Source organism: Vulpes vulpes, chromosome 1, assembly GCF_048418805.1.
Source record: "Vulpes vulpes isolate BD-2025 chromosome 1, VulVul3, whole genome shotgun sequence".
NCBI classification, from domain to species: Eukaryota; Metazoa; Chordata; class Mammalia; order Carnivora; family Canidae; genus Vulpes; species Vulpes vulpes.
This window is the reverse complement of record NC_132780.1, coordinates 79,611,453-79,638,644: the sequence shown is the minus strand read 5'-3', so window position 1 is coordinate 79,638,644 and position 27,192 is coordinate 79,611,453. Positions and strand designations below refer to the sequence as shown.

General features: G+C 38.9%; 1 protein-coding gene across 2 annotated transcripts in view; it reads left to right on the top strand.

Annotated features, from left to right (window-relative positions):
* Positions 1-27,192, top strand: part of ESR1 (estrogen receptor 1) — a 374,345-nt gene that overhangs the window by 67,249 nt on the left and 279,904 nt on the right. The gene's annotated exons all lie outside the window — the stretch shown is intronic.

The following is a 27,192-nucleotide window of genomic DNA, read 5'->3' as shown; positions in this document are numbered from 1 at the left end:
CTTTGCTTCACAGCAAATAAAATCCAGTTGAAGTTACCTCAACCTTACGAAGATTAGATCCTTATGTAAATAATTTATCTGTTCAAAATATGTCTTTTTTTTAAAGATTTTATTTATTTACTCATGAGACACACACACACACACACACACACACAGAGAGAGAGAGAGAGAGAGAGAGAGAGACAGGCAGAGGGAGAAGCAGGCTTCATGACAGGAGCCTGACATGGGACTTGATCCTGGGTCTCCAGGATCACACCCTGGGCTAAAGGCGGCGCTAAACCTCTAAGCTACCTAGGCTGCCCCAAAAATATATCTTAATAAATATCAGTGAGAGAGTTTAGGCCCATCTCTCAGGTGCAATGCTGCAGACTGCTTAGTGTACCTTTTCTCAGGTATTTATAGAGGAATTATAAAGATGTAAATTTCTACTAATGAGAAAGAATTACTGAACCATACAGCCCTAATGGATTGTCTGCTGAGAGCTAAAATATGATCAACTAATTATTAGCAACTTTACAAAGTTTCCAGAAAATGATTTGACTCCAGGATTATTTAAAATCTATTTGAAAAAAATTTTTTAAAGAAATAAAATCTGTTTGGATTGTACATATCATATAAATAAGTTTAACTACAAATGGCACTAAAGAAAAACATTTCAAACATGTGAAATTCCACTATCTTAATCATGATTTATTTTGTGTGAGTGTGGGTGTATGTGGATTCTGCTTGAGTCTGTTCATATGGATTTATGTTTTGTAGTTTCCAATAGAAACATTTATGCATTATGTTTTTTAAACTTATAAATCCTTTTCAGTGTTCCTATATAGTGTTAATAATTACTTGTACTATATATGTAATATTCTATTATTAAGTTTTGTGCCAGAATTTATTCAGTTAGTCCATTATTGTGTGGATATGACATTCTTTCCTCCAATTTAAAAGATGATAACAGTCCCTCCCAGGAGCATCTACATACTTTTCTCTTCTATTGAACTGTTTTCTGAGGATGAATTTCAAGGAATAAGATTGCTATGTCTAAGAATATGCAGATTAGCTAGCTATTGCATGTGTGTATGTGTGTACTCCTACCATGTATTATTTCCAAAATGCCTTTACCAGTTTGCAGTGGTATACACATACCATATAAATGAACACATACCATTTTTTACCATCAGTTTACCAAATTTGGGATTAGACCCAGTTTTTGTTAAACCTAATTATGGAAGGCAACAGAGTAGTGGAGGGTGGTTTGGTTTTAAAGTTAGTTCCAGGATCTGGTCCTGGTTCTTAGGGGTTCTATTATTTTAGTCAAGTTGTTTAACCTCTATGACTTCTTTCCTTTTCTAAAATGTGATTAATGGTTACTTCACAGAGTTTTTTGTGGATATCAAGTGAAGTAGTTGATAAAACACCTTAACAGGGAATGTTTAAATAAATATTTGTTGAATAAGGAAAAAATGAAAAAGTATCATTCTTTTAATATCTACCTTCTTTACTACTCTTGCAGGAATAGTTCTTTCAGTATAAATAAAAAGTAAGATCAAGTTTATCTTTATTTATTTTTTTTTATAATTTTTTTTTTTTATGATAGTCAGAGAGAGAGAGAGAGAGAGAGAGGCAGAGACACAGACAGAGGGAGAAGCAGGCTCCATGCACCGGGAGCCTGACGTGGGATTCGATCCCGGGTCTCCAGGATCGTGCCCTGGGCCAAAGGCAGGCGCCAAACCGCTGCGCCACCCAGGGATCCCCAAGTTTATCTTTAAATAGGAAATCCTTCCCTCAGTATTGTTAAAGGCTGATTAGTACTTCAAACATCCATCCCTCCACCCCCCAGAAAAAAGCCTGTATCAGCTCTCTTCTCAACAAACTATCTTTTATAAGGTAATTATCAGGATGCATTTTAGCAGAAAACCCAAACTGGCTGAGAAAATTAGGAAATTTATCTTACATAACAGAGACTCCAGATGTGGGATGGAATCCATAGTTGGTTAGTTCACTGGTTTAACAGTAGTTATCAAAGATTCAGGTTCTTTCCAGCTTTCTGCTCCATATATCTGCTTTACCCTGAAGCTGGATCACCGAACTGTCCAAAAATTGCTGCCACCAGTCTCTGGAATAATATATTTTCTTGTTCACATCAATAAGGGGACAGAGAAAAATTCTTCCCCAAAGCATGGGATGTTGGTTGTTCCTTTCAGTCTGATTAGCCCAATTTAAGTGTTGTATTCATCCTTGGACCAATGGATTGGCTTGAATTAAACAGGATCTCCTGCTAACCTGGGGATAGTTTGATGGGGGAATATAGGATGATTTAAATTGGGATTCCATTAAACTAAAGGAAATAGATTTTTGTTGGCACCAGTAGTGTCCACTGTGAGAAACACAGGTTTTGGACACATAGTGCAAATGCAATATCAAAGACATTGCATTACTAGTACCTAACATCAAGCATAGCATGTAATAAGAACTCTAAATGATTGTTGAATACATGCACAAGTTTATTATCTCTTCATTTTATTGGACTACTGTGATGTAAAACCCAGTTTTTATTTATTGTTTCTCAACTAGAAGTTTTGCTAAAAGCTGGTTGAACTTTGGCCCATTGCTATCAGAAGGGACAACTCAATAAATTACCCAGACTTAAGCTCTTTGTTTAGGATGGGCTTTCCCCAACATTTAAATGGACAATCTCAAATAGCTTGAGCCAACAGTTTGGTTCATTTAGCAGCACGTATCCTAATACAGCCCCATCAGTACATCGTTCTTAACAAATACTGTGGCATAGATATCATCTTTATTTCTCCCATGGATTATCATAATGGCAGTTGAAATCATGAGTAATGGAATGACAGAGAACATTTAGGATCTATCAGACGGGCTCAGTGATTGGACAGTGAATACATTTTGAAAGTAATTGGATGTGGGGGAATGTAGTGACAGAGAATGCTGAAAGGAAAAAAGATTGAGATAGGCAGAGTAGCTTATATATTCAGTCTGAGACATACTAAATTTGAGGTTTGTCTTAGCCCAGGCTGCCATAACAAAAGACCATAAACTGGGTGACTTAAACAACAGACATTTATTTCTCATAGTTCTGGAGACTGAGAGTCCACCCTCAGCTTTGGTTCTTGGTGAGGCCCTCTTTCTGGCTTGCAGGCAGCCATTATCTCCTTTTGTCCTCATATGACCTCTTTTTTGTGTGCTCCCAGAGAGAGAATGTCTCTTCCTTTTATAAGGACACCAATCCCAACATGAGGGTACTACCCTTATGACTTCATCTAACCCTAATTACCTCCCAAAGGCCCCATCTCCAAAGACCATCACATTGGGGAGTAGAGCTTCAACATATACATCTGGGGGGAACACAACATTCAATCCATAATAATATTTCTGTAAAATGCCTATGTGAAGATGTCAAATAAGAAGCCGGATATTTATGTGTATATTCCTATCAGTCAATAAACTTCAGAGAATATGTGATTTTTAAGACTCCTTTGAATAATAGGAAAGGAAGATCTTAATAAAATACGACGGCCTGATGTTCTGTTGAAGGGTTATAAAGAACTGCACTGAAGGGGGATGAGTGAACTCAGGTTATATTCTTCTGGATAGAATAGTAGAGTGTGGGGAAATAGGAATGATAGTTAAGAAAGAAATTCTTGGGGATCCCTGGGTGGCTCAGTGCTTTAGTGCCTGCCTTCGGCCTGGGGCATGATCCTGGAGTCCCAGGATTGAGTCCCACATGGGGCTCCCTGCATGGAGCCTGCTTCTCCCTCTGCCTGTGTCTCTGCCTCTCTCTCTCTCTCTCTCTCTCTCTCTGTCTGTCTCTCTCTCAATCTGTGTCTCTCATGAATAAATAAATAAAATATTAAAAAAAGAGAAATTCTTTGCCTTAATAACCAACTCAGGTGATTTGTGAATCTAAATTATGTGGTGATATTCTAGTGGATCCAAATCAAGTCACTTAGCATTATGCGCTCTTAATATTTCATTTATAAATAAGAAAATATTATACAATACTTGCTACACTTTTCTAAGAACTGAAAATGTTAATGTGCTTAAAGTGGAAAAACATTTTGTTTGGAAGAGAATTCATTATAAATATTTATTAAATTAGGGTAAGATACTCTAGAAATATTTCTTATGCAGCATTAAAAATGTCATCACTAACAAAGCTGGGCATTATTTTGATTAAAAAAACATTTTAAAAAAAATTTATTTGAGAGAGAGCAAAAGCCAGGGATGGGAGGAGCAGCAGAGGGAGAGGAAGAAGCAGGCTCCCTGCTCAGCAGGGAGCCCAGTGCAGCTTGATCCCAGGACCCTGGGATCATGACCTGAGCTGAGGACAAACACTTAACCAACTAAGCTACCTACGTACCCCATAATTTTGACTTTTATAACACTCTAGTTATTAAATATAATTGATGTATAACTGTAACTAATATATAATTGAACTGTAATATTTTATTTGATATAACTTATAATTAAATGTAATTGATAAAAATAACTGGAAAAGGTTAAAATTTAAACTGTCTGTGGTGCCTGGGTGTAGTTAAACATCTACCTTTAGCTCAAGTCATGACCCTGGGCTCCTGGGATAGAGCCCCATGTTGGGTTCTTGCTCAGCCAGGAAACTGCCTCTCTCCTTCTCCCTCTGCCACTCCCCCTGCTTGTGTTCTCTTGCGCTCTTTCTGTCAAATAAATAAATAAATAAATAAAATCTTTTAAAAGACCATCTTAAGACGAATTCTAAAACTGCTGCTTTTCAAGAGGTGATGGTGGTGTGATTAGGTCTGTATACATAAAAGAAAAAAGAATTAAGCGAAGTCTAGAATCCTAGACAGAAGCGTTTTTGGTATAATTGATGTTATGTATATAATTTTGTTATAAATCTGATTGGATCTATATTTTTTTAGATTCTGTTATAACCAGAAGAAAAAGAAGGTTAGAGAGGTGAAGACTCTAGAAATCTCTCTGTACCTCAAATTAGATCTGGAGATAATTAGTTTGGCTATTTCAGTTGTTTCTGAGGAAAAAAAAAAGTAATCGTTCAAATCAGAGGGAAAAAAGTTTGAAGGGGGAGAAGTAGAAACACAGACAGTACCTAAACGGGTAAGATATGCCAGATATGCACCAGTAGCATGGATTATACTAGAATTTTCTGAAGTATTGTAAATCACTGAGAAATAATGTACAACTTATTTGCTTAAAATTTCCAGTTAATGTGCTTCAGCAGCATTTTGCAGATAACGATTCTCACTCCACCTTATTATAGAGGCAGAGCTGTTTCTCTTTGTCCTGTTCTCCATCCTATGATATACTTTTTATTGCTCAAGAGCTATAGAATTGTGTCCATGCCTATTGTTGTCTGCCTGATGGGAATTCATGTAATTGAAAGCGTTTATCCTCTCTTAGTAGAAAAATTGGGCACTTGGAAGTAATGAAATCCCCCACCTTTGTCCATGGCACAGGAAATACTGTTCACACAGCTTTGTTCTAAAGTTTCCACTTTTCCCAGTATAACCTGTTGAAAATTTAGTCCTGCACAAGAAAAAAGCTGGAATTTCTTGTGGCAGGCTAGCTGTCCATGCTCACATAGTTATATCTGTGGTCACTATTTCACCGTTGATCAAAAAATAAAATTGTATTCTCCCAAAAGAAACATAAAATGACATGAAGAAAGTTCATAATACATTGTGAAGTGAAAAAAAAGTTACAGTGCAAATGCCAAATGAACTCTATCTTTTGAATAAACAACTGTATAAGTAACATCTAAGTATAGATGTGTAGGTATTTGGTTAATTATGAGTGGTGATTACCTCTAGGGAATGGAATTAGGCAACATGAGGAGAGACTTACTTTTTTACATTACACTGTTCACTTCATACACTTCTGTATTGTTCACATTTTAAAAATTGAGCAAGTGTTGTTTTGTAGCTAAACAAAAACAACTGACAAAAAACTACAGGTAGTAAGAAATTACTTGGAATGGAATATGTTTAAATAATTAATTTGTCAATACACTGCTTGACCATTATTTTCTTTTGCTAAATCAAAACTCCCCTGCTTTTCTCAGGAGGTTGTTTTGAAGAGGAAGGGTAAATGTTTGTAACAAAATGAACAGCTCAACCTTCCCACCTCCAGCCTAAATTTTGGTTTTGTTAGTAACAAATGCTACATGCAGATTTTAAAGGTAAATCTAGGAATGTGGGTGTTTAACAGGGCAGTGCACTCCACCGTAGTCAATGGGAAAAGGTGCTTTGCAACAACTGCTTTATCAAATTGGATCAGGAAAGGAGATTTGGAACAACAGGACATGAAGCACCAGTAGGGGTCTCAGCTGTACTGGCCACTGTGACATGCACCCAATGTCAGGAAAGAGTGACTCTGAATTTATGCACCAATCTGAATCCCTCTGAACTTTCTTGATTCCACCACACTTAAAGTAAGAGAATGTAGACATAGTTGATAATAACTTTTGCATCCTCTTACAATGGGTGGGCTGTACGTTGTGTGGTCATGGGTATATGCAAAAAAAAAAAAAAAAAAAAAGAAAGAAAGAAAGAAAGAAAAAGAAAGAGCTAGACTCAAAGTCCTTTTGGGTTTTAATTTTTAAGCAAAGTTTAGAAAAATATGTGGCAGATTCTTCAACTATTTAATAAATAGACGTGGTATACTTTTCAGGGGATATATGATAGAGGTCCTCTTTGGAGGAGTTGGGAAAGCAGTGCAGCCCTGGAGAGTACAGAGAGGAGACTGGGGATTGCTACATGGTAAACTCCCTGCTGGTGAACACTTCACATTGAATTCTGTCAACTGGAAAATGCAGAATTGTAATCAACAACTACAAATGTTGTGTTATTATCAGATGGACAGTGTCAATAACATATGTCAATGCCAAAGGACTGCTTGACAGGGAGTTTACAAACATAAAGGCTCCGAGTGGTTGTAAAGTAGACAAATTGTAAAGCATTAATGCTAGTATTCTTTCACCAATTCATCTATAATATTCTCCCCTATATTTAACTATACCTATAATCTATTGCTTCTTGGATTATGAAACAGCCTCTTCCTTCAGGTTCTTTTTTTTTTTTTTTTAAGATTTTGTTTATTTATTGAGAGAGAAAGAACATGATGTGGGGAGGAACAGAGGGAGAGGGAAGTAGACACCCTGCTGAGCAGAGAGACAGAAGTGGGGCTCAATCCCAGGACCCTAAGATCACCACTTGAGCTGAAGGAAGATGCTTAACCAACAGAGCCACCCAGGCACCCCTCCTTTAGGTTCTTAAAATCTCTCTGTTACAGTTTGCGTGATTTCCCCAAAAAAGGTATGCTGAAGTCCTAATCAATAGTATCTAAGACTGTGATCTTATTTGGAGATAGGGTCTTTACAGAGATTGATGAAGTTAAAGTAAGGTCATTAGGAGGGCCCCTAAAGTGATATGACTGGTGTCTCTGTAAGAGAGGGAATTTTGGACATAGACACAGGAAGAGTTAGGACAGAAGCAGATATTAAGAGGACAACAGCCTGTTACACAGAGGAGGCGTAGCCAAACAACAGAACTGTTCATTGATGGAGACAAATACTAGCAAGTTAACATAGTCTTGGGGGTTACAACTTAGAGTAGTGGACAAAGAGAAACTCTCTTGCAGGAGATGGATGTTTTCTGGCCGCTTGCACGAGGTCTCAGCACTAGGACTGGGCAGGCTGAGAAGTCAGGCCCAGAGGTCTGGTCTAACCAGAAAATGTACTGAGTTTTTAAGATTTGGACAGTAAAGGTTGTGGTCATAAAGTCAGTTACTACAGGAATGAATATGTGAGGTCCTTAAATCTGAGAAGAGAAGTGGAGTGAAGAGAACGAAGGATGGATAGGCAACTTTGCTTGCATGTACGAAGGTTCAGGACTTAGAGGCAGGGAAGGACAGGTAATACAAGTTCAAGGGAAGAAGCTGGGTCATAGTGGATCTGGCAGCAGGAATCAGAGACATTACTGGATGCCTGAAGAGCATGGTAGAGGAGTAGAGAGCTTGGAGAAATAGGCAACACCCCAGCTGGAAAAAAATGGACACAAACAGACAGATGCCATGGCACTAAAATAGGAGTCCCAGGAATTCAGTTCAGGGCAGAAGAGAATTACGGGGGCAATGCCAATGGTTCTTTGCAGCAGTTTTATGGTGAGAAATACCAAAGCAGAGGCTGCTTGTTCTCTGGCTTTGATGGGAACAGACAGGCAGGGTTGTTTGATGGCTAAAGTGAACTGTAGAGCCATGGGTGCTGGTGGATGTTGGTTGTAGGACAAATAGCAATCAGTTCTCACTTGCACAGAGGTAGGGAAAAAATGTATTCAGAAGATTGGCCACAGACTGGCTGGTTGGAGAAAGACTTGTATTGGAAGACCTAAGACGTTGGGTTGATGGGGTGGGCTGGCAGGTAGATAGTCAGCAAGACTATGGATAAGCAAGAAGTTCCAAAATGGTTTTTTGAGGATTAGAATGGCATCTGAGAAAGGTTAATCCAGGCTTTTGTGGAAGCTAGCTTTAGCTTTGAGCTAGAAGAAGCCAGAGGAGGGCATGTCCAGGTCTGAGGTTCGGGTTAGTTTTTTCTTTTCAAATAAGTCTCAAATAAGGGCATTGGTTAGGGTGGTGGCTGTGGAAATTGGGGAGGAGAGGTGAAACTAGCAATTAGGAATTTCCCTGGACACAAACGCTGGATGGAAAGAGCCAGGAGTCGTGGTTAGAATGGTGTTAATGTAAGAATGGACACGTGAGGACCAAGACTCACAGGAGGTAAACAGAAGCCAGAATGGTTAACACAGAGGAAACAGGTGACTGTGAGTGATTGATATGTGTGGTAGACTACAAAACCAGGAAATCCACATCTTGATTCTCAACTACCCAAGACAGAATTAGTTCCTGGCCTAATTTTAAAAAGAGGTTTCTATTCTCCTCAGGAAGTCACAGACAGTTGCTGTCCCTTTGAATTCTTCCCTTTTGTCACATAAATTTTCATGGTTAAGCCCTTTTTTTTTTCCTGTTTTGTGCACAGTGCTGGGTGTAGAGTCAAAAACCCAACCCATGTACCTATACATTGCTAAGAAAAGCCTGTCCTTTTTTTGAGCACTACTTACTTTTCTTCATAGGTTTCTTATTTAACCCAGTGGTTCTCAACTGGTAGCACATTAAAATCACCTGATTAAAAAAAAAATACCTATAGCTACCTCCCCCAAGTTTCTGATTCATTGGTATGGCATGGGCACCACATATATTATGTGAAAGCTCTCTTATGATTCTAACATGTAGCCACGATTGAAAGCCACTGGACTTTCAAGTTTCTCTGTAATTCTGAAAAGGTGAAGCCCAGCCTTGGGCAGAACTCAGGGGAAGGTTTAGACTTATGTTCTTGGTTGATTTCATTGGTTGTTAATGGTCAGTCCACCCAACATGTTCCAGGATAGCATTTGGGATGAACAATTGACCCACAGTCAGTCTGCTAATCCTTTATAGTCCTGAAAGGGTTTTTGCTACTTTGTCCATATAATCATAGTGTGGAAATTTCCAACTAGACACTGTCTCTTTATTTTACATCTCTTTTAATAAAAATCTAACAGAGTTATTAAATATAAGTGGCTCATAAGTCATTGCTGTAGGATGCAAATACCAGCAAAATGATTTTTTTCTTTTAAGATTATACATTTCTTCTCCAAAGTTCTTTTAAAATAAGATTTTAGACATAGAAGAACCTTTGAAAATTATTCTAGTATGATGCCTTAGTCTTATGGAAGAGAACACTGAGAATCCACAGGATGAAGTGATTTATTTAAGGGCACACAGCTAGGAAAGGACACAGAAAGTGAGACCCGGACCTTCATGTGCCTATTCTCACCTCAGAGTCTTCTTTCTCGTGCAATCCTGTTTTCCCCTGTTTTTATTCTTTATGTTTTCATTTATTTGCAACACATATTTGCTAACTGCTATACACCCAAATTGTATACCAGATAGGTCAGAATGACTTCAGGTTTTTATTTAGTGGAGCAGAATAAAATATCTTTCTAATAAACAGTGACAAATATTTGTTAAAAAGATACTGTGTAAAAGATACATTTTCAGGATAGGATATGCTTTCCAAATTACATTTTTAACAGAAACAGCAGAGCTCTTAAGAGTAGCTGGTATAACTGTTTTTATTGTAGCTCTGCTTTTTTAAAAGAGTATGAAGCAGAGGTAAGTGGCCCTGAAAAAACAATAACTAAAATTCTAAAAGGTGAGAAACATTTGGGCAAAGTTCTCTGTTAGCTGTGATAAACTATGGAAATGTATAATATCGTCATGTAAATCAAGAAATCAGGAAAAGTTTGGAGCTTGCCTTGTTGGGCCCAAACCCTTTGTTTTAAAAATAAGGACTTCAAAGTTTGCTTGACTAAAGGTCAACCAACAATCCCTGGGAACTAGAACTTGAATCTGATTCTCTATCCTTCTTTCTTGGCATATTAAAAAATAAAAGAAAGAAGTTTATCAGATGTTTTCTTTTTATTTATGAAAGTAAAATGTGTTCATGTGGAAAGACGAATACAGAAAATATTAAAAACCATAAGGAGGCAAACATATCATGTGTTTTTAGAATCTGGTTTCTTTTTTATTTTTTTTAAGATTTTATTTATTTATTCATGAGAGACACAGAAAGAGAGAGAGAGACACAGGCAGAGGGAGAAGCAGGCTCCTCACAGGGAGCCTGATGTGGGACTCGATCTCGGGACTCCGGGATCACGCCCTGAGCCGAAGGCAGATGCTTAACCATTGAGCCACCCAGGGGTCCCATAGAATCTGGTTTCTTTACATGAAATGGCAGGTCTATTTCTGAACAAATTATTTTTGATAATAGTATTACAATTCAGTATTATAATTGAATTTATTTATGGATAGTGATTTATTAGTCATTTCCCCATTATCAGGTGTTTGGTTATTTAGTTTATTTCCAAGCGTTTAGTAAGTGACATTCAATAAACATCTCTTTGTTATCTTAGATTAGTTAAGATAAATAATTTGAAAAATATAAATATATGTATGACTCTTGATAAATACAGAAATGTGTACATCAATTTGAAAGTGTGTGTGTGTGTATGTGTGTGGGCTCATTTCTCTACTCTCCATTGTCCTGGCCGCCTTCTTTAAATCAAGCTACCCTGATGTTACGGCTCCCCTCCAGAAACCCTAATCATTTAAATACAGGAAGTATATGTGTGAATGGAAATCAAGTTTGGAGCAAATGTGGAAAAACATTAAGAGTAAATCAAAGTCAGCTAAAATATTAAACACACCTCCATCCTCCATCTTGTCCGTGCCCTTCCCAACACCTCCCTTCACTCACTAAAATTTGAAATAAAACTTAACCTTATTTTATACGACACTTGAGGATTATGACCCAGGGATGTGTCTATGTGAGTTTCATTGTAGCACAGACTGGCTTCCCCACTCCAGCCCCCCAGCAGCAGCCTGCAAGACATCCTGCATCTTCCAAGGCCACTACCACAATTTGTGTGGCTGCTTGTGCTGGGCCATGGGGGCAAGTGGTGGTTGTCATCCAGCCCTGATCTGCTCCCCAAACCAAACAGCTTTGCTGTGTGCCTGGAAGAAGAGGCACTCTCTGCCAGTTCCTGCAGGGCAGCAGCAGGTAGCCCCGGGGCTACCTCTCCCTCTGCTGGGGAGATGCCAGTTATTTTGCTGGCTGGGAAAGGATGGATGGTTTGTTGCCAGGAGCCAGGTTCTCAACTACCATGGGTCTGTGCAGGGCAAGACAGGCAGAGGAAACCCTCTAGTGGCTGCAGGAACCTCATAAGCCGTAGGTATAGACAATAACCCAAATGGGTTCATTCCAGAGTCTTCTAACAGAAAGGGGTACCAGAAATTCCATGTATCTGTTCAGAAAATAATTTCAGCTTTCACAGAAGTTGTATATGTGTGTGTGTTTATTTAAAGGAACTTTTAATTTTAGAACAATTTTAGGTTCATAGAAAAATTGTGAAGATGGTAGAGCTTCCCTATATACTCCACACCCAGTTGCCCTATTAGTAAGATCTTATATTAGAACCGTATATTTATTGCAAGTGAGGAACCAGTACTAATACATTATTATTAACAAAAGCCCATACTTTGTAACAGTTTCCTTACTTTTTGCCTAATGTCTTCTTTCTATTCTAGTATCCAGGATGCCATATGACAGTTTGTTATGTCTCTTGACTGTGACAGTTTCTCAGACTTGCTTTGTTTTTTTTATGATCTTGACAATTTTGAGGCAGACTGGCAGGTATTTTGTAGAATGTACTTCAACTGGCATTTGTCTGATGTCTTTCTTATGCTTAGATGGAAATTATGGCTTTTTTGGGAGGAGGATGACAAAAGTCAGATGGCATTCTCATTACATCATATCAAAGGTATATACTATCAACATGATTTATGACTATTGATGTTGACCTTGGCTATCTGGCTGAGGTAGTGTTTGTCAGTTTTCTTCACTGTAAAGTTATCCCCTTTCTGTGCTTTATTCTTTGGGAAAAAGTCATTATGGGCAGCCCCGGTGGCCCAGCAGTTTACTGCCGCTTTCATCCCAGAGTGTGATCCTGGAGACCTGGGATCAAGTCCCATGTCAGACTCCCTGCATGGAGCCTGCTTCTCCCTCTGCCTGTGTCTCTGCCTCTCTCTCCCTCTCTCCTCTCTGTGTATTCTCATGAATAAATAAATAAATCTTAAAAAAAAAAAGAAAAAAGTCACTATGCACAACCCACTGTTAGTGGTTATGCTCCCCCTCCTTGAGGATAACGTATGTACAGAATTTATTTGGAATTTTTCATGGGAGTTTTGTCTGTTCTCCATTTAATTATTTGTTCAATCACTTATTTATATTGGTATAGGTTCATGGGTATTTATTTTATACTTTGGGTTATAATCCCATACTCCTTTATTTTGTTGCTCAAATTGTTCCAGCTTTGGGAGAACACATATATTAAAATATAAAAACACTCTATCAATGAACTATGTCAGCTTCAGTAACAGGAGAAAAATGCTTTGTATTTCCCTTAATGGGTCTCATTTATACTATTCTTTCATTAAAGAAAATTCTGACTGCTTGTCACCTAGAAATTAGCATTTGTTTCCTCATGTGCTAAGATCAGAGAACAAATGACAAGGTTTCAAGGTGGAGTCAGGTAGATGTGCCACTCAGTGTTATAAGACATACCTTTCTCAATCCTCTCCAAGCCTTTTGGTAGTCTGTTGCTCCTGGGTTCAAGATGGACCCCTTGACATGGCTCTTCTTAGGCCACACAGTATAGTCACTATGGCCACTGTCACTTTCCTCATTGGTTTCCAGTTCCTGAAACTTTTTAAGGTTCCTTAAAGAATTTTTTTTAAGCATATTATCTTCCCCCACCAAAAACCTGTTGCATATACTAGTTTCTCTTTTTAGAAAGTTCCTCCATGAGTGCTCCTCACCTTAAACCTCGCTTTTCATGCTTCAGTAACATTTATTAATTGGCTCATTTAATTGTGGTGGCTGACAACTCTAGGACAGTTTGGCAGGCTGGAAACTCAGGTGGGAGTTCATGCTACAGTCTTTAGGTTTAATTTCTTCTTCTCTGGGAAACCTCAGTTTTTCTTATGAAGGCCTTCAATTGATAGGGTGAGGCCCAGCCACAGTATGGAAAGCAATTTAAAGTCAACTGACTGGAGATGTTAATCATTCTACAGACTATATTCACAGAACCACCTCCATTAGTGTTTGATTGAATAACTGGTTACTTCAGTCTAGCCAAGTTGACACGTCAAACCGGCCATTAGAGTGACCAGGATAGAAACATGTTATAAGTAGAAAACATTGTAATGACAGGACAGTAGGAGATGGGAATGGAGAAGGGGTGTGAGGGAGCACTTCCCTTGGAGTGGTGGTGGGGAGATGACATTTGAACTGAGGTATGGACAGATAAGAAGGGAAAGAACCAGTTATGCCAAATATTTGCATTTCTACTGATTCCCAGGTGATATTGATGCAGTTCTTTGGGTCCATTCTTGGAGAACCATTGTGCCTTAAGGGTGCACTTCTTTTATTATATAATTAATCCTGGGGCAGCCCCTTATCATCTCAGAGTGATAATTTTTCTCAAAATCCCTATATTACATGCCCTGAGAAACTGAAAATTTTGTTGAGAAGGTAAAAATCTCAGAAGGGAAGCTTTGCAAAATGCTAGAACAAAGTGAAGGTAAAATAAAGGGCTGTGGCAGGTAAGGACGTGGCTTACCGGGAACCGACACTAAACACTGAGTTCATCCCCTTTGTAACAAGACCATGATTCTGGGTTGTCACTCACCCCACAAAGGCCTGCCTCCATGCCCCATCTATGCAAAGAAAAGGTGTCACAGACGTGCAGTTCTGGACTGCGCTATGGTGACAGTCTTGTGGAATGGGACTTGCCAGAATGATATGGTTCAAGCACTGTGTTGTCAAATGATGTACGTGTGCTTTACATAAAGGCCTTATTTCCATATCATGTACTTTTAGTGGGAGGAGAATCTTGGTGCAGGAGGGTTGCAGAGAATCTGGGATAGGACAGGTGGATGTGCAAGCCTTTATGAGCCTTTCCCTCCATGTGGGTGGGTGGTAGGGGGAAGATTGTGGTTGGTTTACCCAGATGACCTCTAAGATCCTGTCTGTAGCCCTCACACCCTGTTGTCCTGGCTTGTCCTCATGGCATGCTCACAGCACTCCTGACTTTGACAGAATTTTAAAGCTATGAGGCTGCTCCAGATAACAGCTGCTATAGAAATGGCTGGTCATAGTATGTTTCTCAAGAGAATTTTCATGATTCTGGTGGGGCCAGGACCAACCAATGAAGTCAGATGATCTTTGCAAACCCTGTGTGCCTGACTCTCCTGTCCACTCTGCAGGAAGAGGCTGCCTTTTCTGGCCTTGATCTGGTTCCCAGTGTGCTGCCAGGCAAGGAGCTGTGCTGGAGACGGGCCATCCTGAGAGTGGAGACCTGCTGGGCCCTGGTGCTCTGTTAGCTGAATATACCCTTTCTTCACTTCATCCTTGCTGGACTTGATTTAGGGAATAGTTAATGAAAAAACACGTCCCCCTTTCCCCTCAATTTTCTGTTTTTTAAACAACACCACCAACAAACAACCATTTATATATACAAATGTTGCTGAAGGAGCCATTTGGCTTTATACAAGGGTATAAACCTCTTTATACAAGGGAATAAACTGAACCACTTGGAGTGCCTTTTGTTGACTTATTTAAAAAATCCATAGTTCAACAAGTGAAGAGTTATTAAGGCATTTTATTCTGGTGGGCATTAGTGTGTCCTTGAAAAGAAATAGCTGGTATATTGACTTCCTTGGCTTGGCAAATTTTACTCCAATTAGTCTCAACAACCAGTTATAGAATCCATTTGTTCTATTTATTGAAGACACTATGGGGAAGGGTGCGTGAGATGCTTGAATTCCTTGAAGGAACATAAATGTGACTGTTATGCAGAAAAGCAGGTCTCACGGAATATAGGAAGAGAGTATTCACTGTGCCTTTAAATTTGCTCTGTGGGACTGCTTGTTTCCCTGGATGAAATGCAAAGCAAATCTCTAGGCTTTCTGGTCACTTCCAAGTAATAAAGGACCTCTAGTCACTAATTAATATAACCAGTCCAATGTAAATATCAAACCATGTGAGTTTCATTTACTGTCACATCTCCTCCCCTTTCCCAGTTCAGACCCAAACAAGCTTGCTGCCTGCAGCAGCATAGAAGGCAGTTGGCCTCTTTTTCCTTCTCTCCCATTTACTTCTCTTTGTGCATCTTGCCAGCTAAATGTTTGATCCCTGCAGGGTTGAAATGGTTGGGCCCAGCGTAGAGGAAAGAGAGATGAAACATTGTGGTGAGGTGGTGTCATGCTTTCTAGGTCTGGCAGGTGTTTGGAGCTCATTCACGGGTGCTTTTGATACACCCCCTGTACCCCAGCTCTGGTGATCTCTCACTTGTGGATCTCTGCACAGGTAATGCCACATCCTCTGGCTGGTTGTAGATGGTCCCTCCTCAGCCTCAGGGAGTCAACAATACACTTCCTGTTGAGGTCACCTGTCCCCTTCAGGCTGTCCTCTTAGGCTGAATCCAAATTGAACCAACATTAGTTCTTTCTGGCAGTGGCCATCAGCTCCATCCTTTGCTTCCACAAACTTTGTGAGCATAGCCCAATCCCAACACAGCCATCTCTCCTGGTTGCCATCAGAGTAGTGCGCCAGTTTGTTTTGTCTTTAAGATTTCCAGTTGGACCAGCAGCCACTGTGTCTGCCAATTCTCAGCAGACACTTACCAAGTCTTCTCAGGAGTTGTGTTGGAGCCCCTTTTCCAGGGCTGGGAATGAATGTGGGCATGTCCCACTGTCCTACCTCTTCTGTCTGAGGTGGAGTAGATACACAGCAAACAACTTTCTCTGAAAATCCTCTAATTCCCAACTCCTGATCCTTTCATACTCTTGATGTGTGAGAAGAAAGAGTGAAATCCCCCTTGCTACCCTTTGCTTCCCTCCGCCCCCACCAAGTACTGCATGGTGGCTTTAGACTTTACTTTGAGTGTGCCATATAATATTTAGGGATCTTAGCCTAACATTGCAGCAATATAGCAATATGGCTCCATTTTAACATTCTGGTTTTATATATATATATATATATATATATATATATATATATATATATATATATATATCTGGTTTTATATATATATATAAAACATGGTTTTATATGATATATATATATATATATATATATATAAAACATGGTTCAGAAACAGAAAAACATGGTTCAGCTTTTTTAACATATTAATTATCAAATCACTTAATAATAAATAGGCGAAAATAATGAGCCCAATCTTTCTGCTTCCAGGAGTCTCCATCATGTCATTCTGAACTGATTCCTGAACTTAGTCTCCACCTTCAAGGAGTTTATCATATTATTTAGCAAATTAGCTTTATCATTGAAATTTCTGGACCTAAATAGAAGACTGTATAAAGCTGGATATCATGAGATTTTCCCAAAACACCTATATAGGCAGTAAATGCTTGTAATGATCATGAAGAGTTCAGGGTGATTGAGTAGCACTGTTGCATCTGGTCATGAATAAAGAGAGCACCTCTCAGTAGCTGGTCTGCTTTTGGATGTAAGGTGTTAGAGCGCCCCGAGATCCATTCTCTTCATACCTCTTAAGTTTTGTCAGCTGTGTAGGGAATCTGTGGCCACTGGGCCACATTGTTACAGAGTTCCTGGGAATCGTTAGGAGAAACTCATGCTGTGGATTGAGTTGGAATTCAAGAATTTCACAGGAGACTTAGTGTTAACTACCACAAAGAGCCTGTCTTGGTGGGCCTGGGACACCTGGACACATGTGGCTTTCAGGGCATCTGCTGATAAGAACATGTATTCCTTGCCTATACTTCTTGAGGAATGGATATTGTTTCAATATTTCAGATGGTAAAATATGGTAAAATATTATTTTATTTTATTATTGAAGCTAAATAATAAATTGAATAATTTTATTTATTTATTCATTCATTCATTCACTTTCCGTATTTTTACTGAGTACAAATATGTGCCAGGGGTCCAACAGGATCTCAAAATCTAATAAGAAACACAACACTACAGCAATATGTGTGGTTCAAAGTGATAAATCCTATAATAGTAGATTGCCTATCTACTCCCTATGGAGGATTAAATCTACTTGGTTAAGTTATTCATTTTAGATATATGTATTTGTAATGTAAAAACACATTTTAAAAAATATTAGGGGAAGAGGATGTTATCTTTAATGAGAGGCTATTTAATTTTCTCTTAATGGATTTATAAAAAATTGGAATAGAGTACATTTAATTGTGGAAAGGAGTCTCAATATAAAATTCCTTGATGTCTATGCTATGGATCAGAAAACATAAATACATAACAGTTGGGTTTCCTTCTAATATAAAAACAACTATTTGGCTCCTTTTGCAAACAATGAAAAATTAGTCACAAATATGAAACCTCTTCTTTCCAAGAAAAATACATTGAAGGTCACAATCATTGTCTTCCTGTCTCTTACTGGAACCCACAATATCCAAATGCAATAGTCGTATTTATGAATATGATATACATGGAAAGACTAAAAGATAGAACTAAGGAAAATTGGGCGATTTGTGGTTTCAACTTTCCTGATACATTTGTACATAGAGGGATTCTAAATTACGTTTGTCATTTGAGTTCCAAGCATTTTAGTAGTATATTAAAGCATCTCAACTCCTGATCTTGACAGTCTGTTTCAAAATATTTTTTAATTTTTTATGGGAGCCTGTCATCCTGGATGACAGCCACAGTTTGTCAACAATCTACCACTTATTTGCAGAGGTTTACAATCTGATGATGAGTATTTACTTCTGCTGTACAATGCCTCGGTGGGAGCAATAGAAGGTGGTTTGCAATGGGTCTGAAAACATTGTAAAAGAGTAAAAACTGGCATTTCAACAATTCATTCCAAAAACACACTGGATTCATAAGTGAGTTTCTGTTTTTCAAGTTTACATAGCTTGCTTCTGGTATTAATGTTCAACTCCACACCTAAGGAGCCACTCTGCATGGTTATTTTTTATCCTTGGGGAAACAGTCCTGATTTGTACTGAATTTCAATGATGTTGTGTTAAGCAAACTGTCATTTTGGAAAGGTAGAAAGCAGCCTTCAACAACAGCTCTTTATTTCATCCAAATACTTTAGGCTGCACAACCCTGGCCTTTATCAGACTTTCAGTTACCTTTATTCACTTGTGCTTCTGGGGTCCCAGTCATTGTTAACTACAGGAAAAAAAAATTATGGTAGAAATTAACAAGGAGGATGTACGTTTCCTCTATCATTTCATTTAATCTTTGCAACACCCTTTTGAGTTAGGAATTGTCCCAACTTAATAGATTGTAGACTTTAATTTGTTCAAATTCACCTACCTCTGGTATAAAGATAGTATTCATACTAAACCATGTGGAAAGATATCCAGCCTCACTGATTGTAGGAAAGTGCAAGTTGAAACTGCATGAAGATACTATTTTGAGAAAGATCAAAAAGTTCAAAGATCCACCATATCTGTGAGGGTGTGGGTGTTCAAACTGTACAGCCACTATGGAGGGTATTTGGCAACATCTGCTAAAATGGTTACTGCACATGTTTACTTCCATGAGAATTGACTGTAGAATTGTTGATAATGTCAAAAGACTGGGGACAAACTGAATTGCCGTTAATGGGAAACTGGTAAAAAAAATTGTTTCTTCCATGCAGTGGAATACTATGCATTCATAAAAAAAGAGGAAGATGTGTATGTGGCAAAATAGAAAGCTACCCAGGATATATTATTAAAGGAAACAAAACATGTGACACAAAACAGGATATATGCTACCATTTGGTTTTTTAAAAAAAGAATGTGAAAGAGAGAGAGAGAGAGAGAGAGAGAGAGTGTATTTTTTCTTTTATCTGCATGAACCATGTCCAGAAGGAAACTTCTGAAAACTGTTAATATCCGGGGCGCCTGGCTCAGTTGGTTAAGTGTCAGACTCTTGATTTCAGCTCAGGTCTTGATCTTGAGATCGAGCCCTGCATAAGCTCCACCTCTCTGCTTGAGATTCTCTTTCTCTTCCTTTCCCTTTACTCCTCCCTTGTCTAATCAAAACAAAGCAACAAACCTGTTAACATCCATTGTCTCCAAAGGGGAAATTGGTGAGTGGCAGGCAAAGGTGAGAAGAAATCTCAAGATGTCTAAAAATAGCTTTGGCAGTTTAAAACAGAAACTGCATTATATACTTAAAATTTTAGAGAAGTAATATCTGTAAAGAAATGATAGATGCTCAATTAACAACCATCCGGATTTACCTTAGGCCTCTGATGAGGCTTAAAGATATTGGTAAAGAAAGGCTGTTTTGGGATGTTTTAGTTGTTATAACACTGATCTGAAGGAAAAGTCTCCAGAATTGGTGATCATGTTCATACTGTACTAGCTTGGAGTGAACAGAAATAATCCTCACCACTAACCTAGCTTACAGAGAGGTTAAGACAATCTGGTTTCCTCTGCCAACGTCTTTCCTCCCCACATACAGGTTGGAGTGACAGATGATGAAGTTCTCAGTAATACACATGAGGCGCTCACAGCCACTGTAAGCGAGGCCCCCAAGTGGTGCAGGCTGAGACTCATAAGGTTCTGGTTCAGAGTTTCTATGGAAATTCCTTTAAACCATGTGAAGAGTATAAAACCACGGTTGCAAGTCCTACCCACCACTCAGCAAATGTTAGATTACCCAAAACAGGCAGCAGGTCTGGGGGTAAGAGATGAAAAGTGTGTTAACTATATAGTTACAGGTGAATTTGGGCTGACTGAGAAACATTCATTTGAATGAATGCAACATTTACTTTCGAGAAATAAGCATGCCCAGATTCACGAGAAGAACTGTATTTAGTTCAATCATTCTCATGCAGGCTCTGAAAAAGCTAAATTATCATATCAGAAAGAGTTCAAGACCACATTTTTCATGAAAAGAAAAGCCCATGGGAATGGGTCTGTCAGCCTTAAACTTTGAGGCATTTGACACAAGCCTCTAGAACATGACTTTATCACTTTTGTGTTCCTCTGTCTCTAGCATCACAAAGTATGGAGGGATGACATTTTAGGTATTTGGAATGGTCTCACCTTCAGTTTTCCTTTGGGAAGGTGGTTAGTCTCTCTGATTGGACTGCTATGGAGCACATCCTATGAGAGCCCTAACTTGGCCCCCAGGCACTGCTTGTGCTTATTTATATTGGATGGTTAATTGGTTATGCAAGAACAAAGACTGTCCCTGGGAGGAAGAAGGGTGTGTCTTTATTGTAGCACTTCAAGGATTAACCAAGAGATGATTTGATATAGCTCATTTCCGTTTCAAATTTTCAAACCTCTTGAGAAAGACAAGCATGGGACATACTTTACATAGAGATACCTCTTCCCAGGCCCTATGCTTTCCTTTTCATGCTTCTGTGGCTTCCACAAGTAGAGATTTCTTTGGTTTAATAAGATTTCCTTTTTTTTTTTTCTTTCAAGATTTTATTTATGTATTGAGAGGCAGAAAGAGAGAGAGAGAGCATGAGAGTGCAAGAGGGGAAAGAAGAAGCAGACTTCCTACTGAGCAGGGAGCCCCACACAGGGATCGATCCCAGGACCCCAGTATCATGACCTGAGCCAAAGGCAGCCGCTTAACTGACTAAGCCACCCAGGTGCCCCAAGATTTCCTTTTTTAAAATTCAAATACCTGCATGTCAGGTAAGGATGGATATTGGTATATTCAGATGGTATTTCTATAAACTGAAATTAAGGCCTTCAGCAAACTGGAGTTTTGATGGGAGATTTTCAGCTTGAGCTCTGGGCACCCTACTGACATCTACCAAAGGCCCTGGGATGTTTCTGTCCAGAAAGGAGTATGTGACGGAGCTGCTGAAAAGGAAGCCGAAGGAGTTGAGGACACACCTGTAAGACAGAGCACATTGCCTGGGCAAACATTTTTTTATGTTAGGATTCTGGTCATAGTGGAGCGACTCACATTGATGGAACTGGCTCTCAAAGACTTCAGGGAAGAGAGAAGCTTACTAGCAGGCAAGGAGAGGTGGAGAGGTATTAGGGACAAAAGACTGAGGGGAAGGGCAGGGCGGGGTTAAGGGGGAACGTTGTGGTTTGTACAATATAGCCATTTATTAGCATTTGGCATAAAAGTCTATAGTATTATTCTTTCTTTGTCTTTAATGGTGCAAAAAGCTGTATGTCTTTACTCAAGAATTGGCCAAAGGTTTGCCACTAAATTCTTCTGAATCTTTGAGTGTTCATTATAAACACTCAAAGAATGAACTCAAATGAATCTTTTGAGTTCTTTTAAGAACCGAGTGGGGAAAAATTAAAGAGGAAGACAAACCACGAGAGACTCCTAACTCTGGGAAACAAACAGGGTTGCAGAAGGGGAGGTGGGTGGGGAGATGGGATAACTGGGTGACGGGAACTAAGGAGGATATATGATGAGATAACTGGGTGACGGGAACTAAGGAGGATATATGATGAGATGAGCACTGGGTGTTATACTATAGGTTGGCAAATTGAATTTAAATAAAATATTTTTTAAAAAAAGAAGCCATAGTTTTTAGGAAAGCTAGCACGTTTTGATCATTAAGTGGTTTTCTTGATGAGTGCCATAACAAAATGGAAAGGACCTTTAAGTCTTTCAAATTGGATTCTCTTGATAATTGAAACGTATCAAAACAATGAACTTTTTTGGTTAAAGGGACTATAATTTGCAAGTTTTGTATAACTTAGCAGATACAAGAAGGATTTAAAGTTTTTTTTTCTTTTTTGTTTTGTTTTGTTTTTAGCTAGAAAGTTTGATTCTGATGCTATGGTCCTAAGAGTCAGACCTAAATGAACTCTCTTCTGAGGAGTAATGAACAGAACTCATTTCTTCATGTTATAAAGGCAAATTATTTCTCTCACCACAGGTTGCTTCAATGTTTTAAACTTTTTTTTCTCAAATCTTTCTCCCCATTGCTTTACCAGTGATTTGAGAATGTGGGAGCAATCTTGTGTTTTCCAAAGAGATTTCTAAGACTCTGGGAATAGCCCCCTGAGCCACCAAGTTTATATCTTAATTTAGTTTATCCTAATCATGGCCCACACTAAGAGAAGAAAAAAATACGGTATCCACCCAAAGCGGCTGGGGCATGGGGTGAGGTGGGGTAGAAAGCATGATGTATCTTAAATTTGGAAGGCCCACGTGCCAGTCCAGTTCCCCTAGCCATATGACCTTTTGCAAGTCTCTTATGCCCTTCTGGGTCACAGTTTTCTGTGATAACTGAATAAACCTATAAAGGGACTATTGATTTTAATAGCCTGTTAAGTGATAAGAAATTGGATTTATTTGGAAAATATGAATCTGCTTCCAAACTTCCCCCTAAGCTCTGGTTCTAAAGTCTAGCCAGTATATTCATTCCTTTTGTCATTGTTAACTGACTTCCTCAATAACTTAACACAAAAGGAATGAATATACTGGGATGTCTGGGAGGGATTTAAGCAATTCATTTTTCAAACAATATTTATTGGGGGTCAACTGCACATAAGGCATTATACTAGGCAATGCACTTGTGACTTGGAAAAAGAGAGCCCTTGTGTGCCTTTTTTGAATTAATGGGTCAGTGGGAGGATACAGAGAAATATACAGGAAATTCCAACAGCACGATAAGAACTATAACTGGGGGTGTTTAGAGAGCTATGGGCTTTTATAGGAGAAGCCCATTTTCCATTAGGAAATCAAGGAAGACTTCCTGGTGGCTGTGATGTCTCAAGGGAGACTTGGAGGATAGATAGGAGTAAGTCTGATGAAAGAATGGGAAGAAGATTTCAGGTAGAATAAATAATTTATGTGAGTATTTAGACTTAGACAAGATCCAGAGGGTTGGAGTAACTTGAAAAGAATTCAACATGGCAGGAGCACAATACCTGTCTGAGAATGAGAACTCCAGGGAACTCTGGAGAAATGAGAAGAACAATTCAAGTTCTTTTACTGTTGAGGAAGATTACTCTTCTTGCAGTGTGGAGAATGGACAGTGAAAGAAAAAGGCTAGAGGCACAGCTTGGGAGAGTAGAGAATGGCCTGAAAACCATAACAAGGATGAGAAAAGAGAGTAGACTCAGAGCAGTCAAGGACATGGAAATAAAGATTTGTGATGGGTCATATCTATGCAGTAAGAAAGAGGGGCAAGGCTGCAGGCTGGATGTTTTTGCTTACACAGTTAGACGAATAACCGTGCCATTTGCTGAGATAGGAGACATAAAGTAGAATAGGTCTGGGGAAAAGAGAAGTTAATTTTGGACAAGTTGAGCTTCCAATGGCCAGCCCATAGGAGGTACTCAATAAATATTTATTGAATGAATGAATATGCAAGTAATGTGGCTCTCCTAGCCAGCAAAGAGATGTTGGGTGGAGAGATCTAGTTTTTTTTTTTTTTTTTTTAAGATTTTATTTATTTATTCATGAGAGACACACAGAGAGAGGCATAGAAATAGGCAGAGGGAGAAGCAGGCTCCTTGCAGGGAACCTGATACGGGACTCAATCCCAGGATCCCAGGATCATGACCTGAGCCAAAGGCAGATGCTCAATGGCTGAGCCACCCAGGCACCCTGAGAGAATCTATTTTTAATAGATTCACCTGTACTCTTCAATGTACAGATGAAACTTAGAACCCTGGGAGTGGTTGAGATCATCCAGGGGAAGAAGTACAGAGGAGACAGGAGGCCCTAAGTGCTAAAGCTGGAGGAATATCAATACATAGGCTCAGACAGAGGCAGAGATGCTCTTGTAAGTGGCAACGTAGGAGGGGTCATTAAATAGAAGTAAACACTAGCTCCTTAGACATAAGTTCTGTGAGGGCAGAGATACTCATTTTGTTTATATTTTGGTGCTGCTAGGAGCAGAGCTGTGTTTCTCCAAAATTTATATGTTGAAGCCCTAACCTCCAAGGTGACTGTCTGGAAACAGGATTTTTTTTTTGGGGGGGGGCGGGTAATTAATGTTAAATGAAGTCATAAGAGTAGAGTCCTAATCCAATAGGACTGTGGCCTTTTGAGAAGAGCAAACTCTCTCTGCTCTGTGAGGACACAGGGAAAAGGTGACCATCTGAAAGCCAGGAAGGGAACCTTTACTAGAGTCTGACCATGCTGGCACCCTCATCTCAGACTTCCAGTCTCCAGAACTGTAAGAAAATAAATTTCTGTTTTTAAGCCACCTAGGCTATGGTATTTTGTTATGGCAGCCTGGCTAACTGAGATGGTGCCCCACACTTAGAAATGGTCCTGGTAAATAGGGAGTAATCAGCATTTAAAAAAATTTAAGATATAATTGACATAGCATTGTATTATCTATACATTTTTTTGAGTCAATTGAATAAATGAGTCATTCTCTGGCATGCTCATAAGCACACCACTTCCTTGAGACAGCGTGTTTGTAATGAGGGGGCTGGGAGAAGGGAACACTGGCTAGCATGGAGATCTGGGTGCTTAGGGGGAGTGGGAGGGAGCCAATTATCCAGATGAGTATGGTAACAAAATAGGAAGAAAGACCTGAAAAAGCTCAAGATGCACAAATCTCCTTTTTTACCATTTGGCTAAGGCTGGTTCTGAAACTGGGCAGGTTTCTTGGTTGACTATTAGGTGTGTGTGCATTTGTGTGTGTGTATGTGTATGCTTGTGTGTGTGCAAAGGCCCTCCCCAACATTAATTAGATAGGACTATTTGAACCAAAGTGAATTTAGGCCCAGTCTGGATATTGCTCTCTACAGAGAATACCCTTAGCTGGCAATGAGATCTCTCAAGTACATAACAGATAAAGGGAGGAAAAGGGACACAGTGTAATAATAATTGGAATAATTGGAATTCTTTTATCATTCGTGGCACTTATAGTTAAAGTACTTTCTAATGTGTCTTTTGCCACATGCGATATAAGTAAATTATATTAAAGGATTCTAAAATTAAAAAAAAAGTTTTTTAAGAAAATGCAAGATGAAAGTTACTAAATTCCATTATAAGCTGATGAATGAAATCTGCATCATTCACTGATTCACAGTAAAGAGTTGCCATTCTGCCTGACAACCCAAAATTCAAGCCATCTCTATCAACTCCTGGGTAAAAAGCCCGGAAATGGCATCTGAATCCCAGGGTTTGTAAGATTAAGCATCTTGGGGTTTGGTTCTTGGCTTACAAATTATTTTATTTATTTTTTTTATTTTTGGCTGGCAATGGGAAGAAAAGACTGTTTAAGAAAATGTTAGAGAATATGGATTCCACTTGGCTTTTTATTAATTTGTATCTTTGCGGGCTTATGTAACATTTGATCACGTAAAGCCTGTTATACTTTGTGAAGAAGCTGACTCCAAGGAAAGGATTCTTGCTGAGAGGTTAGTTCTGCACTTTGATGCCTTGGCAAAGCTTCATGCCCAGCACTTGACTGATTGTGTCATTGGTTGGAAATGGGGTGTACATGCTCCAATTTGTAAGAGGTCATGGTCCACATTCTGGGCCAAGAGGCAAAATAAATATATGAAATTAGAGCCGAAATTAGAACAGTGGTTGCCTAGAAGGGTTAGGGGTCAACTAGGGCAGGGCATGAAGGGAACTTTCATGGAAGTTCTGCAAATACTCTGTCACCTCACTGAGATGATTGTTACGAGGGCATGCCCATTTATTTAACTCACCAACTGTACACATTAAAATATGTGCATTTCACTGCATATACAAAATTCAAAGGTCAGCTGTAAAAAGTCTAAGAGCACCAAAACCCTTAAAACAAATAGGCTGAATTCTTTTTAAAATGAGCAAAACTTAAAAGGCAGTTCCTTTTTCTTTTACTTTGGAGGAAAATGAATGGTGTCAAATAAATGCACAAAGACAAGCTCCCAAACAGAGCATTTTAATTTTTTTATTCTTTATTAATTTTATTTAGAGAGCGTGCACAAGTCAGGGAGGGCAGAAGGAGATGGAGAGAGAATCCCAAGTAGGTTCCACATCCATCATGGAACTTGATGTGGGGCTTCAAGTCGATCTCACGACCCTGATATCTTGACCTGTGCCGAAATCAAGTCGGATACTTAACTGCCTGAACCACCCAGGTGCACCCCTAAACAGAGAATTTTTAATCAAAGTAATGATCAGTTTAGACACAGCTATACCTTCATGTCTTGGAGTGAAGGAACCATCTCTAGTACTATAAGCTGTTTTGGAAATAATTCCACATTTATTTCCTTTCATGTTTCTGTTGGGGGAATAATGTTTTTGTAAATGTAAAAAGCTTTTAAAGGAGCTAGAGAAGAAACTATGTTTGGTCATAGTATTATCTGGTTACGAACTAAAAATTCAGAGCTCTCTTGTGAGTCATGCTGCCAAGAATTGCAGGCTTAATCTTCAAGATGGTATGAATTTGAATTTTGACTTTATGGCTTCAGACAGTATGAGGATACAAAGATAATCATTTGGCAAAAACACTTTTGAAAATGGTAGAATGTGACATGGAAATTTGGCTTTTAGAGATGGTTATCAGATAAATGTGATACTGTTTTATTCATCTAAGTATCTGGATTAATAAATTAGCC